The 23,383-nt window shown below is 32.4% G+C and overlaps 1 pseudogene; it reads left to right on the forward strand.

Moving 5' to 3' along the window:
• The first annotated feature begins 329 nt into the window (after positions 1-329).
• Positions 330-23,383, forward strand: part of LOC149189569 (uracil phosphoribosyltransferase pseudogene) — an 87,237-nt pseudogene continuing 64,183 nt past the window's right edge.

A 23,383-nucleotide genomic window follows, 5' to 3' on the forward strand; every position in this document is an offset into this window, starting at 1 on the left:
CCTATATGGATGGCCAAATATCATTGACAGAGTCAATGATATTGGCCCACAGTTTTTCCTTGGCTTCTCCAAGAGGCTCCTTTAGTGTCAAGCCTCTTTCCATTGACTTGAGCTTTTCCTTTATCCTGGCAGCCTTCTGTTCCTCCTCTTTCTCCATAATCTTGGCAAGATTACAGTCTGTTTCTAAGCTTGCCACCTGTTGCTTTAGCTTGTTTATCTCATTTTTCTGAATAGACATTTATTTCATGGCATGAGCAAGCTTGGCTGCTTCATTTGTTGTTGTACCTGCTATTGTTGTGGAAGCTGTTAATGTAGATGCTGCAACGGTGATGGGCAAGGAAGTGCCTAAAGGAGTTTTTGGAGCCAATGTAGCTGCCAATGTAGATGGTACTGCAGTAGTCACTGTAGGGATTACAGTTGCTGGTGTGGTCCCTATTTCACTTTGCTTCAATTGGATTAAGGCATCCAATCCCTTCTGTGTGCTCCTCAACGGATCATTCATCTTGAGGACTAAATCCATTAAGTCCTCATGCTAAGTTTGAGACTGTAACACCTCCTATGTTTGTGGATGATGCAAGGAGGGTATCTTTAGTTGCTCCTTCAGTGAAGCAATGTCTTGTTCTTTTGTTTTATTAACTCCTCTGTTGCTTTGATATCTTTGGATCATGTCCCATATCTACGATCAAGTCTTCCAAAGACTTGATTCTGTTGTCCTTGGCTTGTGATGAAGCCTATTCAAGCTGATATTGAGCTAAGATGTTGCTTAGGGAATTTTGGAGTTGATGAACAATTATGGACTTCCCTGTCAGGGTGGAGTAGATCATTTCTCTAGCTTGCTTGTGAAACTCTATTTGGTCCACAGGGTGAATATCCCTGGCCAACACCTCAAAATCAACTTCCTTGTAGTCAGTGGGTGTCATTGGTTGCTGCACAGTTGGTTGAATGAAGGACACCTGCATCTTCCCCTATTTGATGTTAAAGGCTGACATCAATCTATTATGACATGGAGTAGAAAGTTTGAAAGTTGAGCATATGTCTTAGCTTTCAACCTTTCATTCCTATTTTTATCTCTTTTAATTTTTCTTTGATACTTTTATCTTGGTCTGCTGGCCTGCTGAAGGACGAGGCCTCTACACTCATCTGTCTCTGTATCATCTGAGTTCCTGAGGATGATGGGTGTTGTGTTTCCTCTGAAGGAGCAATACCTTCACTCCTTTCTGGCTCAGAATTAGTTATTTCAACTGAGCCATCGGTGTCTTCTTGTTTTGACACAAGTTGAGTCTAGGCCTTTTGCTTGGCCTCTTTCATTTTGAACATTGAAGGCTTGTGTCCCTGAACTTGATCCTAACTCCCTACCCCTTTTAGGATTTTTCTCCTCATTCAGAGGAATCTGCATGATAGGGGGGGTTCTCATTGCCCCTTCCTGAGTTGGTACCTGCAAAATAAATTTTCATCAAGTTTATTCTCCAGATATAATAATGTGTTTTCCACAACAACTTCAGTATTATCCCTGTCCTCTAAATTGTTTTCCACACATTGCAATTGGTTGGCATACTTTTCTATCTCAGGGATGCGGTGATGGATATAGGGAGACATCTTGTTTTTCTGCCTTCTTTTGCAAATGAAATCCAAGGGATCATATCTCCATATGAAGCTCTGTTTTAATTTTGATCTCTGAAGGATCAGGTTTGCCTCCTTTCCGGCTTCTTTGCTATTACAAATAAAAGGACCCAATTGCTCTTTGATCTTGAGCTAGGCTTTCTTCTTGGCTTTAACAAAGTTTACCTCATCTGAATTTATTATCTACCTGTAGTACTCCAGGGAAAATAACCTCATTGGGAGGTATTTAGGTAGTTTGTATGGGGCTAGCTGGCACCCTTAAATCCTGATTTCAGTGTGGTTTTGGTACAAGTACCAATCTCCCACCCGATGATTGATGTTTATACAAAGGACTCTCTTAATATCAGGACTGATTCTTGGTGGAGGGGTTCCACTGAGCATAGTCATCACAGGGGACAAAGGAATCTATGAATTCATTGTATGAATAGGGGGATGAATAATATACTTTATCTATGTATATGTTTGTGGAATCTGTTAAAATGATTGAAAGCTATAACAAAAAAAAATACTAAAAAATATTCACATATTTTGAAAACGGTTGAAATTTATATATATATATATATATATATATATATATATATATATATATATATATATGAGATATAAATAAGTATTGATAATAATAAGTAAATTCTATTATCATGTTATATGTTAATTATATTATAGTTTGAAATATAACTATATTAATATAATAATATAATATTACGCTAATATATAGATACTATATGTTCATATAAAAATCAATAATAATATGATTGTTATTATTTGTATAGTTATTAATAATAAGGTACCCTTAACAGGTTACACTTAATAATTATTAATGTAATTAATATGTTGTAGATGTGCTTAGTATATAGGCTTACTGACATATATCAATCATATTATTAAATATTTTTGAGTCACTTAGGTATAACTAATCACACTTAATAATATGAAATATTTTTAATTTTTTTCATGTGTTTTATTATGTTTTTTTTTTAATCGAGTTTGATTCACCTTCTTAAAAATATATTTTATATTCATCTATAGGTTCTCTTAATTATCCTTTTATTTTTTTAACTTGATAAAAATAATCTCATAAATACAATTAATATCACATACCGATAATAATGGAAAGCATCTGAGAACCACTTCCTGATAACTTTTCACACAATAATAAATATGAAGTATTTTGAACTTATTTACTTTTACTTTTGTGTGTACCTCGTATCTTTGATTAACATTTTCTTTTTGAACTTATTTGACCTTATTAGCAGTGTGTTCAATCATGTTTGCATAAGAACAAGAAATCATATCTCTATTCATAATTCCACACTGAAGTTGTCCCTACAAGTTTTCTCCATAATATCGATATGAAGGTTGTCCCCACATAATTTGTTTTTTCTGAAGTATTATTGAGCTCACACTCTATAACCGACGGAAAGTAGGATGTGAAGTTAAAGAACGTACCGCTTGAGAGTACCAGCAACCCATGGCATGGAAGCATGCCAATGGCCCCCAGAAAACCACTCTTATAAACAAGAAAAAATATCAATTATTTTCTGCAGAGGCTGCACGGATTCAATGAAGTAATGATATATAATGTAAATAGTTGTTTATATACAGATACATTGTTCTGCTTCTTTGTCAAACTGTATAGCCAGAGTGTGACCTGTTTGGGATCCAACGTCGACGTAACATCGATGGTATCATCCATCCTGAAACACCCATGATTAGCCCATGTTTCTTATTGGAAATCTTCACTCTTAAGATTCTCAACAGTAAGGCAGATGAACAAGGGTGATTTGGAATATATATATCTATATATATATATTTTTTTGGGGGAATTTGCTTGACCAACTGTTATTAAACTGTTACTGTATGATGTTTGGGTTAGGTTTTTATGGGAATTGAAAATTTTTCAATGTTAAAAAATTTATATATATATATATATATATATTTTGTATTTTTGTATTTAATTTTTTTGGTTTCATTTATAGAGATTTAAATATTAAATTTTATGGTTTATATAATACTTTATAACATGGTGTCTATGGGGTTTTGGATAGCTGGTGATTTGGAATATATATATCTATATATATATATATTTTTTGGGGGGAATTTGCTTGACCAACTGTTATTAAACTGTTACTGTATGATGTTTGGGTTAGGTTTTTATGGGAATTGAAAATTTTTCAATGTTAAAAAATTTATAATTTTATTTTATTTATTTATTTATTGTACTTTTGTATTTAATTTTTTTGGTTTCATTTATAGAGATTTAAATATTAAATTTAATGGTTTATATAATACTTTATAACATGGTGTCTATGGGGTTTTGGATAGCTAGTGATTGGGTGCTTTATTAAAGCAGTCTTTAATGAATGTTTGTACCTATATTTCTCATGACATGTTATGATAAAAATGTAATCCTACTAAACATATCATGGTGATTGTTAATTAAATTATTCAGGATGGAATATATATATATATATATAGCTCAGCTAGCTCATGGGAATTATATTTTATATCATATCGTTATGCAGTCCATGAACTATATAAATTAATACAAAATATAATTTCAATATAATCTAAAAATTCTTAATAATTTTTTAATAATATATTTTCAAATAAATTTTACTTCAAATTTGGTTAAAAAATTATTAAAATGAAACAGCTTGAATTGTTAAACATCTAGAAAAAAACGATTTTACCTATTTCAGATAATGTTTTAAATTAAATCTCTTATATGTAATTATCAAATTCTATATATTTGTATTTATAAATATTATAAATATTTAGAAAAAAACTTTTTTGGAGAGATCACATCGAATATTTTCTTGGAGCCAACCCTTCCAACTTTCCACTTTGGTTCATCATCACGTCAAAGGCTACTTGATCTAACATTAACAATCAATATATATATATATATATATATATATATATATATATATATATATATATGTGGAGATGCTTAAACAAATTGATCCTTTAGAAAGTAAAAAAAAAAAATTAAATAAATAAAATTGGAAAGTAAGGAATATATAAAAATATAAAAATAAAACGCTAAAATTATGGAGTAAATAAAGGAAATCAAAAACAAAATTAATGAGTAATACAAATTTAACAATATCTAACAACTCTAAAAAAAAAAGTCTAAGTAAAGAATTAAGAAATTTACAATTTCCAACATTATCTACCGCTACTCTCTCTCTCTCTATATATATATAAACCAAACAAAGGAACTTCAATAATAATAAAAAAGTAATAGAAAATTAAAGGAAATTAATTATAATAATTATTTCAAGGAATCCTAATATAAAAACATAAAATCATAATACAAATAAAAATAGAAGATCATAACATAGATCAAAATCTAGGAATAGAGAGCACACAACCAGTTGCTGCTAATTTTCCAACTTTCATCCCTATTCAAATTATTACCATGCTTCTCAATTTCTAAACATCCCCGAACTTCCTATGATGGAAGTGATCAATTTTGGCTAAAACCCAGCAAGCTTCAATACATATGTGGTGTTTAGTATTAGACGCATGCTCAACGAAGGTAGACGAGTGGGATCTATTATGCTTAATATCTGCCACATGCTCTTGGATCCCTTGCTTGATGGAACGAAGGCAAGGGACTAAGTAAACACCTTTCATATCTTTGGGGTCAACATGATCCTTGACTCACTTAAGGGAGCTTTTGATAGTGTTGAGGGGCTTAAAGGAAGCATGCACCTTATTCTTACTAAGAATGTGTGTGATCTTGTTAGTGGTTCTGAGAATGAAAGGAATATGCATGCAGTTTGCAAAATTAAGGGATCCTTTTTTGGCTTAGGTTTGAGGCTAGCTTTGAGACCTAGGTGCCTATTATGGCCATTATCTTCAAAAACTTGCAGATGGGATTTTTCACTTTCAAAGTGACTCATTAGAAATCCTTAGAGCTTTAGTGGCTAAAGTGTTGAGAACACCAAATTTCTAAGGAGGATAGTGATGGGAGCTTACATGAAGGTACTACTCAGTATGAGTTTTTTTAATATAAACTTGGTGAGAAAATGTACCATCCCCTTTTTTAGAGATAAGTACATCGAGAAAGGAAGACTACTGTTGACCTAGTCTCCATAGTAAACTTAATTGACTCATATTGACTATTAAGATGAGAAAGAAAAAGATTAATCAAGTCACATCCATGCAGCCAATCAATGAAGTTATCATTAACAAATCTCTTCCAAACCTTAGGGTAAATGGGAGCAGAGGCAAGCGCTTTAGTTTCAAAGTCTTCCATGAACAAGTTAGTGACAACAGGAGAGAGAGTGGAGAACCCGTAACTACTCTATACGTTTGCTCATAGAATTCACCTTGGAAATTAAAGAAAGTAGAGGTAACATAGAGACCGACGAACTTAGCAATATGAGGATCGGTGATGCCATTTATAACCTCCATAGCCTTATTAATGAGAATATTAAATAGAGAGAAAAATAACGCTAAAGCTCACAAGAAAATCATCAGAGTCAATTTCACTATCCTTAATTTCAAAAAAATATGCATACCACCTCATGTATTCAATTCTATGTAATTTAGAGTATGCATAGTTGAATATACACCAAGATAACACCATAAAATATATAAAATAAAATTAATGTCTTTTTCCTATAATTATTATGTTATAATATATTATATTTTAAACAAAAATAGTATATTAAAGTTAAAATATATAATTTGTGAATATAATAATTTTATAATTCTTTGTATTTAAAAATAAAATTAATTTAATATAAACAATAAATTGTGGATAATTATCGTTTTATCACGTGAATTCAAAACAGTGTGTTGGACTTTTAATAAAATTCAAATATTTTCGTAACGACGTATGTTAATTTGAATATGCCAATTAAATATGCGAGGAAAGTAAAATCAATTTTATAAAAATCTAGTTTTGATAATTATCATTCAAAAATCAATTTTATAAAAATCTAGTTTTGATAATTATCATTCAAATTTTTAGGTTTTTGTGGTTGAGATTTTTTTATCAATGGGGAAAGAGATTCACATCTAAAGATCATATCTGTTTGTAAACCTAATATTAAATTGAACATGCTTTTAATGAAAAGTAAAATCAATTTTATAAAAATCCAGTTTTGATAATTATCATTCTATCAAAATATTTTTATTTATTTTTATATTTTATCTGTATGAGAGACAGAATATAATTATCTCTATCATGTGAATGCATTGGCCTTTTTGTAAAATTAAAATCTTTGTTAATTATGGCTCCATCATGTGAACACATATCTGTCTCAATGTCACGAAACTAAATTGAATATACAACTCAGTGATGCCCTGGTTAACTTTTAATTCTTTAATCTTTTACTTTGAATTTATTTTGATGTTATCAAGTAACTTATTTACATAGCTAACTTATTTACATATATGCAATGCATATATTAATAATGAAAGAGGTTTGCAATTACACTAAAATTAATATATATGCAATGTATATATTAATAATGAAAGAAGTTTGCAGTTACACCAAAATTAATAAATATCCATTTCACCGGATCCTTGCCATCAAACTTCCTCATCTTGTTTTTTCTTGATTTTAGGAGCTCGACCTTGAAACGACTGTAACTCTGTACTTTCAGATCTTTAAGTTCTGAAATTCTGAATTATAGTAGCCCTCTGTGTCCTCTTTCCAATGCCACCAGTCTGATCCAAATTGGATTCTCCAAGAAATAGTTATGCACAATCTCCCGCAGTGACCTTCTTACGAAATTTCAATCCGATGCTCAGAAAGAAAGTTATGACGATTTTCCCCAGGTCACATGTTTTGAGTGTAATTCAGGAGTCTGTAAAAAGACCAACTTCCTCAGATCATATCTCCGAACATATCGCACGAAAATCTCTGTTTGGAGCAGCGAAACCCTAGAATCCAAAGCTCTGATACCAAATGTTATGAAACCAGCTCACAAAAAGATAGAAAAGAGAGATCCACGCCTTAGAATTCAGCCTCTTCGAGGGGGCAACCTCCTTTACATTACATAAATGAACAATTCTTGGATGATACAAATGATAAAACCTCCTTTCTATATATAGGAGTCTAAGGAGTCACAATATAATCCAGCCAACCTAACAATAATAATATAAAGCCACAAAAATAACAATAGAGGGATTCTATGGGGCACTGAAATAACAATATGGGCACTAAATGGGTACATCAATATAATAAGTGGGTTATACTAATAACAATAAGGGGTTACACTAGTAGTATAGGGGCCTAACACTGTCACAGAATTTTGTTGCTTGGCCACAATTCACTGAGCTAGCAGAGGAAGAACTTGTGGCTATGATTCCTGCAAGGGAGGAGGAACAAGAATTAGTGGGAGAAGAAGAGGCCGCAGATGGTGTTGCTACATAAGAACTACCGTCGAATATTAGCCCAATGGAAAAAGAAAATGCAGGGTCATCAATAGAGAAAGGGACAACAGATGACACTATCACACAAGAACCGACGTTGATTGCTGACCTAGAAGTGGAACCAATGGAGACAGAAGAAGATGCAGGTGATGTCGTTACACAAGAACCAGTGTCAAATGCCAATTTGATGGAAGAATTATCACCCTTTGATGAAATTGTAGGTGGCGCTGATACACAAGAACCAGCATCACCTACCCAAACAAATGAGGAACCCTTGGAAAAAATTGTAGGTGGTGTGTATACATAAGAACCAACAACGCCTGCTCAATCGAATGAGGAACCCTTGGAAGGAACATTGGCTGCAATCGATGTAGATCCACAAGATCTAGTGTCAAATGTTGAGCAGAAGGATAATTTGGAAGAATCACATGCAGAAAAAGAAAAAGGGAGCACAAGCTAGCCAATGGAAAAAGGGGAAGGAGAAGCAATTGACGGGCTTGAAGAAATAGGCATTGGAAGAATGGAAATTGAAGAAAATATTCCTCTTTCTCTCCTTTTTGCTTCTTTATCGAGAGGGGCAAGGAAATTTCATTCCCCTTAGATGCCTGGTGAAAGAGAAGGTCTCTCCACCATTATTAAAATTTGTCGGGATAGCTACAGGCACCATTATCGACGCTGTTACACAAGAACCAATGTCGACAAGCGAACAAATTGGAAAAATTGAAGAATTGATGGTCAACACTGTCACACAATAACCAATGCCGACTGAAGGACAAATTGAAGAAATTGTGGCCGATACTACATCCACAGGGTCTTTATAGGAGAATGTTGCCGTTGGAACTAACCCGCAAGGCTGGAACTAATTTCCAAGCATAAGGAAAGGGATGATCGGGCAGCAGAGAAACCACAAGAAAAGGGTGTTCAAGACACTACCACACAAGGTCCTGTAGTGACTCCAGAGCCACCGAGGGAAGATATGGAGGTCCCGAGACCTGAAGGAGAATATGTTGGGGTTGTTCCTCAAGTTGAAGAACAAATAGAGGAGATTAGGGTAAAGAAAGAGCTAGTTGAATAATTTATTGACGTCAACCCGCCAATCCCCACACCGACCACGAGACCAGTGGAGGAGGTCGTTGTCAAACAAGAATTTCTTGAGAAATGTGCAAAAAGGAGGCCTCTCCTTAAGGAAAGGTACCAATCATATTTTAGAGAAAACATGTAGCTAAAAATGGAAATCATTAGGCTAAGAAAGCAGACGTTTCGCTTATGGAGGTGAGTGAGGAAGCAAAAGAAAAATGTTGCAAAACCTAGGGCTGAAACCACTTCAGCAATAGTGCAGACCGAAGATAGGCCCACAACTTCAGCGGCCGCACAAACTGAGTCATCTTTGCATTTATTTGAGTCACGAGAATTTTTGTTGATTGTAGAGATTTAGAAGTGGTAGGCTACTGCATCTCACCGTCAATGAGGGTCGATTTCTTTGGAAGCCCACTGGAAGGAGTTAGGGGGATTTGTGAGTAAGCTGCAAAAGTAGTTACTGATTACATGGACCAGATAGAGAAAGAAAAATAGAAGCAGGAGAAGCAACAGAAGAAGATTGAGGAACTAGAAGAGCAGGTGCAGCTACTGAAGGTTGACAAGGATGAAATGTTCACTCTGATGCAGTAGGTAATGGCTTGCCAACCTCCTGCTCATAGTTATGCTCTGTTCCTCCATGAAAAATATTTATTCTTTTGTTTGGAAAGCATTCATCAGGAAATAAGCCATGTGATAAAAGATCCGATACAATTTTTGCATATCTTGAGGGGTCACAATACCCACCTAATGTGGGAACTCTACATGCATGATTACATTCTAGGTGATGATTAGTCATTTAACACGGTGCCATACATGGGGAATATTTAGTTGAGAGTCTTCACCTCTTACAGACTAATCAGGTTAAGTGGAAGAAAGCCTTTGACACATTCGAAGAGAACCAAGAAAATAGGCCTCTTGTCCTTCAGAGGCAGTATTGTCAGTTTGTGAACATTTATAACAGGCACCATACCTTCTTGGAGATCGAAGAGTAGAAGGGATAGATGCTGGCAACCCATAAGTGGTATGCTGAAATGTGTACAAAGAAAATTTTTATTTGTCAAGAGGAGGCCCAGGACAACTTCAAGAAATGGTGGATGTTATCATCAAGAGCTATTAGAACACGTGAACCTTTTAGGGCCCACAATTTTTCTCGGTCTTTAGAAAAAATACCTTGGTATATTACATGTTTACAACATCGTGGGACCCGATGGATGGGTTTGAGATTCCAGTTCCCCATTATTTGGCTACTAGCCGATCAGTGTACCCCATCTTACGTGGTAAATGAGGATTGGTGGAAGGAAGTCCTCATAACATATGGGTATAAGCTTCAGGAAAAAGAAGTGGTCGCAAAGTATGATCTCGCACAACTTCATACTGATCACAACAACTCCAACCTAGATCTACACAGACAACGAGCTACATGAGGACATACTGAAAGGCTAGTTGTGGGGAGATGTTGGTTGCTAAATTTGCATACTTTTTACCCATGTTTTTACCCCTTTCTTGTACCCATTTCATACCATTGTTGGTCGATTTATATTCTAAACAACAAAGGAATGCCTCTTGTCATGTCTTTATGAATTATTAATCAATGAAGCATAATCATAGGGCATTATTGCCTAAGGGGCTTGCTAACTCGATTATTCTTGCAGATTTGGAGGAATGATGACAAAAGCCATGGTTCAACGAATGGTGACCATCGAGCTGGAAGCTCTATAATTGGAAATTAGCTGCAACGGTTGATCAATCTCTCAGCTAGTGCATGATATCTTTATATTATATTTAACCTTGGAAATTTCTATTTAATTGTAGGAAAATAGGGTTGTTAATGTTTGATCAATTGTATAAGTAGAGTTATGGGGCTGTGAAAGCCAGTTGTTAAGATCGCAAGAGAAATACGTTAACTCTGAGTCTGTAACAACATACTTTTGTAATGTCCTTTTGATTAATGAAATTCTGATCTTCTAAGCATTTCGTGACTTCTTGATCTTGCCACAACCCTGATCAAGGAGTTGGGCCCACTCTCCTGACCAGGTGTTGTTGGATTAGATGTGTGCATAAGTTTATTTATGTTGAGTTATTTATTGTTGTGAATGATTTATCAGTGTGTTGCTGTGAGTCTTAACTTGTTGTTACTCTTATTGTTGTTACAGTTATTGTTTGTTGTTACACATTGTTAAGTTTATAATTGAATGTTCAATGCTGGGTAGGGAAACTGTGGCCTGCATATACCTTGCATGATAGCCTTGAAATAACCAGTCGAGCCCCAGGTTGACAATTAATGTGGAATTGGGTGAATTGTATGATTCAAATATGAACACCAACACTTGGTACAACAAGAAGCAGAGATCTATTGTACTCAGCTAAGCAGAAATAGAGTACATGGCTGCAAGTCAAGCAACATGTGAGCCGATCTAGATGAGAAATATTATTGTTGGGTTATCTGGTCAAATGATGGATCCTACTATGATTTACTGTGACAATCAAAGTTTTATCAAACTCTCTGAGAATTAGGTATTTCATGATCAATCCAACCATATCAACATTCATTATCACCATCTACGATATTGTGTGCAGAGGTGGATCATGTTGTTGGAATACATTCCTATAGAGGATCAAGATGAAAATATTTTGAAAAAGGGCAAATTTTAGTTGCATAGAGGTAGGATAGGGGTATCAAATAATCCCTTTCTTACTGAGAGGGAGTGTTGAAAATGTAGCAAGAAAATCTAGTTTTGACTTTAACTTGGTCAAACTAGATTAAAATTCGAATTTCAATTTCAGTAAAATACTTGGAGGTAGCTAACTGAGGTGACATGGATATTGTCACTCATTTAACTTAGTTAATTCAAGTAGGAGACACTTGAGTTCAATTTAGTATGATTAATTATTAATTTCTAGCAATCTATTTAAGTTAATTTAAATTATTGTGAGTTAAACTAGTTGTAACTATTAGAGATCTAGTGGAGGGTCTAGTAGTGGAGTGTGTACCTCAGTGATCAACCAATTAACTCATCAATAAACCCAAAATAATTGATTCAAGTAGATAAATCGAGTTAACTAGTTGAGATTGGAGTTCAAGGGAAGTGTACAATCACTTGTAGACTATTCCTAAGTGTACATGTGGTGCATGGAGTCAGAGAAGGGCCTACAAGAATTGCACAATTCTCATGGAGAAATTTCCCTAATTAATAGGGGATAATTCCTCAAGGAACAACGCAAGGAAATAGGAGCTTGGCAGGCAGGAAAATTGGTTAAGTGTTGGACAGGGTCAATCTATGAAGCAGTGAGATATACTATACTAGTGCAGAGGTTGCTGAGGCTTGAGCAAGCATTGTATTTATTCTCTATTTTATGATTAACACAATACATACAGGAAGGGGTTTTGAGCAGTTTCTTTCCCCTAGACAATTCTTTGTGTTTTTGTATTAATTCATGTCGCATGTTTATGATTTCCTTTGTCAATCGTGAATTTATTTTCGCAGATGAGTAGAGTAGATTCAACTTTTATGTTTTAGTAAATTACATGAGCAGTTTTGAATCAACATATAATTTCTACAAACTCTGGGGTTAAGGTTCGACATCACCCCACATCACTCCTAGAGGTATAGATGCATGCATGGAAAAATCTACATCTAGCTTGTAGATATTTTTTACTCTAAATCCAGTCTGCTTCACCTTCCCAGTAACTACATGTTTCAGAAAGGATTTCCCCTTACTGAAAATAACATCATAGTCTCTATCCTCCAATACTGCTACAAAGATAAAGTTATTCTTCATCCTAGGTACAAACATAACATCTTTGAGGCGAAGATGGGAGCCAAAATCCCTCTTAAAGGTTACAGTACTAACACTGTACCTCCTATCATCCCCAAGTTCTATATGCATATGGAGATCCTTCTCCTTCCACGGTATTGAAAATTTCCTTCTTTCCTATCATATGGTAAGAGACACCAGAATCTAGATACCAATCACTCCTTCTTACTATGCTTGCCATGCAAGCAAGGAGGGTGAAATATACCTCGAATTGAGATGCCAAGACATCTCCTCCTACTCCTACTATAGGCTCCTTGTTGGATTTCCTATGCAGACACTTTGTAGCATAGTGCCTGTATTCATGGCAGTGAAATCATTTTATCTTACTTAGGTCCTTTTTCTTGCCAATGTTCTTGCTGGACTTAGCTTCACCTCGAGCCTTCTTTCCCTTAGCCTTCATTCCCTTTCCAACTAGAGCAAATTCCTCTTCCTCTTCTTTTTATGCTACTTTATGTCTGGCATTTCTCATGATCTCTTCTTGAACCAAATCAGACCACAACAAATTTGGTAAATTTTCCCTTCTGTTCACAAAGTCCTGGTAGTTGTGCCAAGATTTTCGAAGGCCTAAAAGAGCTAGGCTTACTAGATCATCTTCTGCTACATTCACCCCAACCCCTCCAAGCTTATCTCGAACTTGAGTAAACCTGGAGAGATACTGTGGAATAATGTCATTTCTATGGATCCTAATGTTTCAAATGTTGTCTTTCACGACCAATTTTCTATGGTCACTATTATTTTCGAATAGCTCAGTTAGTGCCTTCAACATATTTTGCATGTATATTTGAGACTACATGGTCTCTCACACCTTCGAGGATGATCCTCCTAGCCCTTGCAATGTCCTTCTTCCACTGGGCTAACTGTTGTGCATCTGATGTTGCTGGCTTTTGAATGTTAGTATGAGTGTATTCAAGCACTCCATTATCATCAAGCATTGCTTCCACCTGTTCCTTCATGGCTATGAAATTCGAGCTACCCTCTAGGGCATACTCCAATCTCATTCCATTGAAAGCCATTCTCCCAAATCCGAAGAAAAAATTACTACACTCAAGCTGCAATTCAAAATTCGCAAAGAAAAAAATTTGAAACACTCGTCTCTAATGTGATTTCAGGGCTCTGATACCATGTATAAATTTCATAGAAATTGCAGCTGCTCAAGATTTCAAACGAAAAAACAAGAGACACAATTCTACTCTATAATTCTACATAATGGAAATCATGATTTAGAACAAGTACATAATGATTTCTAGGGGAACCCAAATGGGAAAAACCCCTCAAACATCTTTGCATTAATTAGTTGAATAAAGAAAATATTACAATTTCTTGCTCCAGTTTTGAGCATAACCTACAAAAGAATAATTGTTCTCTATGTTGAATGAGAGCCTCTAGCCGACACTTAGCCAATTTCCTACTCTGCCAACCTCTTATTTCCTTACGCAATCCTGAGAAATTTCGAGCTCCAAAATAATAGGGAATTCCATGTTTCCTTGTGCAATTCCCAAGGATTGGTCAAATTACTACATGCACAATTCTCTACACTCCACTAGTATACAAATAATTTTACATTATCCTTAATTCCTTCACTCCAACTGAGGAATTTGAATTCCATGCATGCATGAGCTATTTTGGGTTGATTAATCAGTTAGATAAGAGATCTTTGAGTTAGATTGTTGTCTCATTGCACAACTGACCTTCAATTGACTCTATTAATTGTTAGAGGTCAATTTACTGAGTACAACTGAAAATAACTAAACTAGATTGCTAAAATTTAGCAATCAGCACATGCATGACTAAACTCCAAGCTCATTAACTCGAAGTTACTGAGTTGACTGAGTGACAAGAGCCATGTCACACTAGTTAACTACCTCCAAGTTGTCCTCTTGATGTGGAAATTCGATTTACTCAATTTGACCAAGGTTAAATTCACATTGAGCCTTTCTTGCTACACTTTCTAACATAATATTAATAATCCCTTAGGTTTAGTAATCCATTGAATTTATAATATAATCCCAAGGGTTTATAATACCATTTAGATGTCACAATGTTATTATTTTTCAAATTTATTAATATCATATTGTTTTTAATAAACATTTTAAAATTGTCACGAAGATGCATTTTTTCTATCAAATAGATATAAACCCTAATATTATAAACTAAAATATTAAACCCTACTTATAAACCATATATATTAAAGCCTATATTATAACCCTATTAATGTCTAATAATAAGCTTAATATTATAAACATTAATGTTAAAACATAATATTATAAACCCTTATTACCTTTAGTTTATAATATTAATCCCTTGGGTTTATTAATCCCAAGGATTTATAATATTAATCCTTTGGGATTATAAATCCCTTTGGTTTATAATATTACTCCCTTAGGTTTAGAATGTTAATCTCAAGGTTTTATAGTACTAATCTTAAGGTTTATAATCCTAGGGTTTAATATATTAAACCTAGGGTTTAATATATTAATTTTAGGGTTTATAATATTGGGGTTTATAACATTAATTCTAAGGGTTTAAAATATTAATTCCTTGGATTTATAAGATGAATCCCTTGGGTTTAATAATCTCTTTGGTTTATTGATCCTTTAGGTTTATAATATTAATCCATTGAGTTTATTAACACCTTGGGTTTATAATATTAATCCCGTGGGCTTATAGTATCACTAATTGCTTGGGTTTATAATATTATTAATCCCTTGGGTTTATTAATTCCTTGGGTTTATAATATTAATAATCTCTTACGTTTATTAATCCTTTGGGTTTACAACGTTAATCCCTTGGGTTTATAATATAGTCTATATATAGATAATATCATTAATATACTCTATCTATGTATATGTAGAAGATATAGACAATTATTAACATAACATTAAACAACTTATTCCAAAACAGAATAAAATTGATAACCAATCTATTTAATTTTATTAAGAAATAAAATGAATAACTTTATAGAATCTTTTAAAATTATTGAAAGTTATAACAAAAAAAAATACTAAAAAATATTCACATATTTTGAAAACAATTGAAATATATCTATATATATATATATATATAATAATAAGTAAATTCTATTATCATGTTATATGTTAATTATATTATAGTTTGAAATATAATTATATTAATATAATATTATGCTAATATACAATCTAATATTACTATAAAAATAAATACTATATAATAATATAAAAATCAATAATAATATGATTGTTATTATTTGTATAGTTATTCATAATAAGATATCCTTAACAGGTTACACTTAATAATTATTAATGTAATTAATATGTTGTAAATGTGCTTAGTATATAGGCTTACTGACATATATCAATCATATTATTAAATATTTTTTAGTCACTTAGTTATAACTAATCACACTTAATAATATGAAATATTTTTAATTTTTTTTCATGTCATTTATTATGTTTTTTTTTTAATGGAGTTTGATTCACCTTCTTAAAAATATATTTTATATTCATCTATATGTTCTCTTAATTATCCTTTTATTTTTTAACTTGATAAAAATAATCTCATAAATACAATTAACATCACATACTGATAATAATGGAAAGCATCTGAGAACCACTTCCTGATAACTTTTCACACAGTAATAAATATGAAGTATTTTGAACTTATTTACTTTTACTTTTGTGTGTACCTTGTATCTTTAATTAACATTTTCCTTTTGAACTTATTTCACCTTATTCTAAAAAGCAATGTGTCCTGGTTCAATCATGTTTGCATAAGAACAAGAAATCATATCTCTATTCATAATTCCACACTGAAGTTGTCCCTACAAGTTTTTTCCATAATATCGATGTGAAGATTGTCCCCACATAATTTGTTTTTTCTGAAGTATTATTGAGCTTACACTTTATAACCGACGGAACAAAAGACGAGTTATATACCTGATTCATAAAGTAGGATGTGAAGTTAAAGAACGTACCGCTTGAGAGTACCAGCAGCCAATCAAACTTTCTTTTTGCAGACCAGTAGGTATTCTTTCGATTCTTTTTGCAATAAAGAAAAACAAACAGAACTGATGGATGTTCAAGTAATACCAATGCCCCTCAGAAAACCACTCTTATAAACAAGAAAAAATATCAATTATTTTCTTATTATCTATTCATAATTCCACACTGAAGTTGTCCCTACAAGTTTTCTCCATAATATCGATATGAAGATTGTCCCCACATAATTTGTTTTTTCTGAAGTATTATTGAGCTCACACTCTATAACCGACGGAAAGTAGGATGTGAAGTTAAAGAACGTACCGCTTGAGAGTACCAGCAACCCATGGCATGGAAGCATGCCAATGGCCCCCAGAAAACCACTCTTATAAACAAGAAAAAATATCAATTATTTTCTGCAGAGGCTGCACGGATTCAATGAAGTAATGATATATAATGTAAATAGTTGTTTATATACAGATACATTGTTCTGCTTCTTTGTCAAACTGTATAGCCAGAGTGTGACCTGTTTGGGATCCAACGTCGACGTAACATCGATGGTATCATCCATCCTGAAACACCCATGATTAGCCCATGTTTCTTATTGGAAATCTTCACTCTTAAGATTCTCAACAGTAAGGCAGATGAACAAGGGTGATTTGGAATATATATATCTATATATATATATTTTTTTGGGGGAATTTGCTTGACCAACTGTTATTAAACTGTTACTGTATGATGTTTGGGTTAGGTTTTTATGGGAATTGAAAAAAATTTAATGTTAAAAAATTTATAATTTTATTTTATTTATTTATTTATTGTACTTTTGTATTTAATTTTTTTGGTTTTATTTATAGAGATTTAAATATTAAATTTTATGGTTTATATAATATTTTATAACATGGTGTCTATGGGGTTTTGGATAGCTGGTGATTGGGTGCTTTATTAAAGCAGTCTTTAATGAATGTTTGTACCTATATTTCTCATGACATGTTATGATAAAAATGTAATCCTACTAAACATATCATGGTGATTGTTAATTAAATTATTCAGGATGGAATATATATATATATATATATATATATATATATATATATATATAGCTCAGCTAGCTCATGGGAATTATATTTTATATCATATCATTATGCAGTTCGTGAACTATATAAATTAATACAAAATATAATTTTAATATTTTTTAATAATATATTTTCAAATAAATTTTACTTCAAATTTGGTTAAAAAATTATTAAAATGAAACAGCTTGAATTGTTAAACATCTAGAAAAAAACAATTTTACCTATTTCAGATAATGTTTTAAATTAAATCTCTTATATGTAATTATCAAACTCTATAAATTAATACAAAATATAATTTTAATATTTTTTAATAATATATTTTCAAATAAATTTTACTTCAAATTTGGTTAAAAAATTATTAAAATGAAACAGCTCGAATTGTTAAACATCTAGAAAAAACAATTTTACCTATTTCAGATAATGTTTTAAATTAAATCTCTTATATGTAATTATCAAACTCTATATATTTGTATTTATAAATATTATAAATATTTAGAAAAAAAAACTTTTTTGGAGAGATCACATCGAATATTTTCTTGGAGCCAACTCTTCCAACCTTCTACTTTGGTTCATCATCACGACAAAGGTCTACTTGATCTAACATTGACAATATATATATATATATATAGGTGGAGAGCCAAGTTTTTGAACCTTCCAATGTGGTTCATCATGAGGGCAAAGGTGGAGTACATGATCTAACATTAACAATATATATATATATATATATATATATAGATATAGATATAGATATATATAGGTGGAGATGCTTAAAAAAATTGATCCGTTAAAAAGTCAAAAAATAAAAAATAAAATTGGAAAGTAAGGAATATATAAAAATATAAAAATAAAACGCTAAAATTATGGAGTAAATAAAGGAAATCAAAAACAAAATTAATGAGTAATACAAATTTAACAATATCTAACAACTCTAAAAAAAAAAGTCTAAGTAAAGAATTAAGAAATTTACAATTTCCAACATTATCTACCGCTACTCTCTCTCTCTCTATATATATATATAAACCAAACAAAGGAACTTCAATAATAATAAAAAAGTAATAGAAAATTAAAGGAAATTAATTATAATAATTATTTCAAGGAATCCTAATATAAAAACATAAAATCATAATACAAATAAAAATAGAAGATCATAACATAGATCAAAATCTAGGAATAGAGAGCACACAACCAGTTGCTGCTAATTTTCCAACTTTCATCCCTATTCAAATTATTACCATGCTTCTCAATTTCTAAACATCCCCGAACTTCCTATGATGGAAGTGATCAATTTTGGCTAAAACCCAGCAAGCTTCAATACATATGTGGTGTTTAGTATTAGACGCATGCTCAGCGAAGGTAGACGAGTGGGATCTATTATGCTTAATATCTGCCACATGCTCTTGGATCCCTTGCTTGATGGAACGAAGGCAAGGGACTAAGTAAACACCTTTCATATCTTTGGGGTCAACATGATCTTTGACTCACTTAAGGGAGCTTTTGATAGTGTTGAGGGGCTTAAAGGAAGCATGCACCTTATTCTTACTAAGAATGTGTGTGATCTTGTTAGTGGTTCTGAGAATGAAAGGAATATGCATGCAGTTTGCAAAATTAAGGGATCCTTTTTTGGCTTAGGTTTGAGGCTAGCTTTGAGACCTAGGTGCCTATTATGGCCATTATCTTCAAAAACTTGCAGATGGGATTTTTCACTTTCAAAGTGACTCATTAGAAATCCTTAGAGCTTTAGTGGCTAAAGTGTTGAGAACACCAAATTTCTAAGGAGGATAGTGATGGGAGCTTACATGAAGGTACTACTCAGTATGAGTTTTTTTAATATAAACTTGGTGAGAAAATGTACCATCCCCTTTTTTAGAGATAAGTACATCGAGAAAGGAAGACTACTGTTGACCTAGTCTCCATAGTAAACTTAATTGACTCATATTGACTATTAAGATGAGAAAGAAAAAGATCAATCAAGTCACATCCATGCAGCCAATCAATGAAGTTATCATTAACAAATCTCTTCCAAACCTTAGGGTAAATGGGAGCAGAGGCAAGCGCTTTAGTTTCAAAGTCTTCCATGAACAAGTTAGTGACAACAGGAGAGAGAGTGGAGAACCCGTAACTACTCTATACGTTTGCTCATAGAATTCACCTTGGAAATTAAAGAAAGTAGAGGTAACATAGAGACCGACGAACTTAGCAATATGAGGATCGGTGATGCCATTTATAACCTCCATAGCCTTATTAATGAGAATATTAAATAGAGAGAAAAATAACGCTAAAGCTCACAAGAAAATCATCAGAGTCAATTTCACTATCCTTAATTTCAAAAAAATATGCATACCACCTCATGTATTCAATTCTATGTAATTTAGAGTCAATTTCACTATCCTTAATTTCAAAAAAATATGCATACCACCTCATGTATTCAATTCTATGTAATTTAGAGTATGCATAGTTGAATATACACCAAGATAACACCATAAAATATATAAAATAAAATTAATGTCTTTTTCCTATAATTATTATGTTATAATATATTATATTTTAAACAAAAATAGTATATTAAAGTTAAAATATATAATTTGTGAATATAATAATTTTATAATTCTTTGTATTTAAAAATAAAATTAATTTAATATAAACAATAAATTGTGGATAATTATCGTTTTATCACGTGAATTCAAAACAGTGTGTTGGACTTTTAATAAAATTCAAATATTATCGTAACGACGTATGTTAATTTGAATATGCCAATTAAATATGCGAGGAAAGTAAAATCAATTTTATAAAAATCTAGTTTTGATAATTATCATTCAAAAATCAATTTTATAAAAATCTAGTTTTGATAATTATCATTCAAATTTTTAGGTTTTTGTGGTTGAGATTTTTTTATCAATGGGGAAAGAGATTCACATCTAAAGATCATATCTGTTTGTAAACCTAATATTAAATTGAACATGCTTTTAATGAAAAGTAAAATCAATTTTATAAAAATCCAGTTTTGATAATTATCATTCTATCAAAATATTTTTATTTTTTTTTATATTTTATCTGTATGAGAGACAGAATATAATTATCTCTATCATGTGAATGCATTGGCCTTTTTGTAAAATTAAAATCTTTGTTAATTATGGCTCCATCATGTGAACACATATCTGTCTCAATGTCACGAAACTAAATTGAATATACAACTCAGTGATGCCCTGGTTAACTTTTAATTCTTTAATCTTTTACTTTGAATTTATTTTGATGTTATCAAGTAACTTATTTACATAGCTAACTTATTTACATATATGCAATGCATATATTAATAATGAAAGAGGTTTGCAATTACACTAAAATTAATATATATGCAATGTATATATTAATAATGAAAGAAGTTTGCAGTTACACCAAAATTAATAAATATTAATAAAGTTTTCAAACACTTCACTAAGATCCCTAAAATAGAAATTATAGATTTTATAAAAGTAAAAGAATTCTACCAACACTCTCCTCAAAAGTAGCTCAGTGAATGGAACATGAGTATAGGCTCTGGAGGTTTGCAATTACACAAAAGCCTGATACTAGAGGTTTGCAATTACACAAAAGCCAACATCAGTAAACTTTTCAAACAGATAACTAAAATCCCAAGATAAAAATTATAGATTCTACAAAGGTGGGATGATTCCACCAACAATAATGCTACCGAGACACCAGACATTGAAAAGTGGGCTTTACAGACATTGAAAAGTGGGCTTTACAGTAACCTCCACTACTGTGAGTGCACTTCATGCATTCTGATCATTTTTAAAAGATGTGCAAATTATAAACTGACCCCAAACCCTAATCCCTAGTTCCAACCACAACGCATCTCCATACAACAAGTGTAGCTAATGGCATTGTTCGGTGCTCGTCACGTTTTCAGCAGCACACGTCCTCAAATTCCATAAATAAAAAACAAGGAAGTTCCTCCAGCCTTTTCCATATTTCTAGAGAATCCCCCAGTGGGGGATCAGTGGCTTTTCAGAATCTATGGCATTCTTGAGATTTTTGGAAAATGCTCGGAAAACATTTGGCCATAGATATAGAAGAAATACTTGCTTATGGCATGTTTTCATAGGCGAAGAGGGTGTAGAATCATTCTACAGTGTTAGCTACGATATTTTGAGCTTCTACAATCATAAAAATGACTAGCCAGAGTCTGTTGCATAAAAATGACTAGCAAGGTCATTTTAACATTGGGTCTTAGTTTGGAGAATTGGGGTCTGAAATCTTCTAGAGTCCTTTTAAGCTATTAAAGGATGCTTTTTTGAGTAAAAAAACTCTTAGTTGTGGTGAACCCTCCCGCATTGTTCTATACCCAAAGTCATTTCCAGTGGCGTAAGAGTCATGTAAAAGGAGTTCCTATGCGAAAGTTATGCCTCCCAAAAGTTGACCTACCATGTTAACCATGATGGTATGATAGGATGCCACATCAACTCCTATTACTCATGCATACAGGGCTAGAAACATGTGGACTTTCAAGATGACTCTAAAATGTCTAAAATCATAACTCTAGTTGAGGGTTGAAAGAGTCAAATATTACTCCTAGTTAGCTATTCAAATATGTTAAATATTGATCCACTAGGAGGAGTAGGGGTTCCATTCCATGCTATTTATTTTGTCCCATAGTTGAGTGAATTAATTGAGAGTGGGAAGTTAGAGAGGGTTAAATTTTTCATTAGCTTTATAGGCCACATGTTTCAAGTAACTCCATTTAAGTACATCTTTCTTTGTACTTGTGTATTTCCATACCATAGAAAAAGATACCCATAGGGGAATTTTGAGGTCTAAAATGGGCCTCCTAAGGAAATTATAAAATAATAGTGGAAATAAAAAAATAAGATTAGATTACATCATCAATTTTTAGAGGGAAAAAAAAAACTATTTTTTCAACTTGTATTCTCACCTTATCTCCTTATGGGTTTACTCAAATTTTGAGCGGAAACACTCATTGGATGTAGAATTTGATTCTTCATCCAAGGCGTACCCATGTTCTATACTCTTGATGGACCCTACTACACGAAAAATGAGAAATACATGAAAAATGTGATTGCCATCATGTGTTTTCATGTATTTCTCATTTTTCATGTACTAGAGTCCATAGAATGTATGCAACATGTGTACTCCTTGGATAATGAATTAAATTTTGCATCCAATGAGTACTCCCACTCAAAATTTGAGTAAAACCTTAGGGAGGTAAATTGAAAATACGAGTTGAAAATGTAGTTGTATTATTTTATTATTTTTTAATCCTTTTACAAATTTTACTCCAAAAATGGTGAATCATCCCCCATGGTTGACATTATCATCTTCAATCCTATTGGTTATTATAAATTTTATTTTGGTTGTACATTTTTCTTAGGAGGCCCATTTTAGACCTCAAAATTCCCCTAATGCAAAGAAACCTTACCTTATAGCTAG

The sequence above is a fragment of the Pinus tabuliformis genome, chromosome 3_1 (assembly GCF_031772625.1).
Source record: "Pinus tabuliformis cultivar Carrire ecotype Pingquan chromosome 3_1, CPIR1, whole genome shotgun sequence".
Taxonomy (NCBI): Eukaryota; Viridiplantae; Streptophyta; class Pinopsida; order Pinales; family Pinaceae; genus Pinus; species Pinus tabuliformis.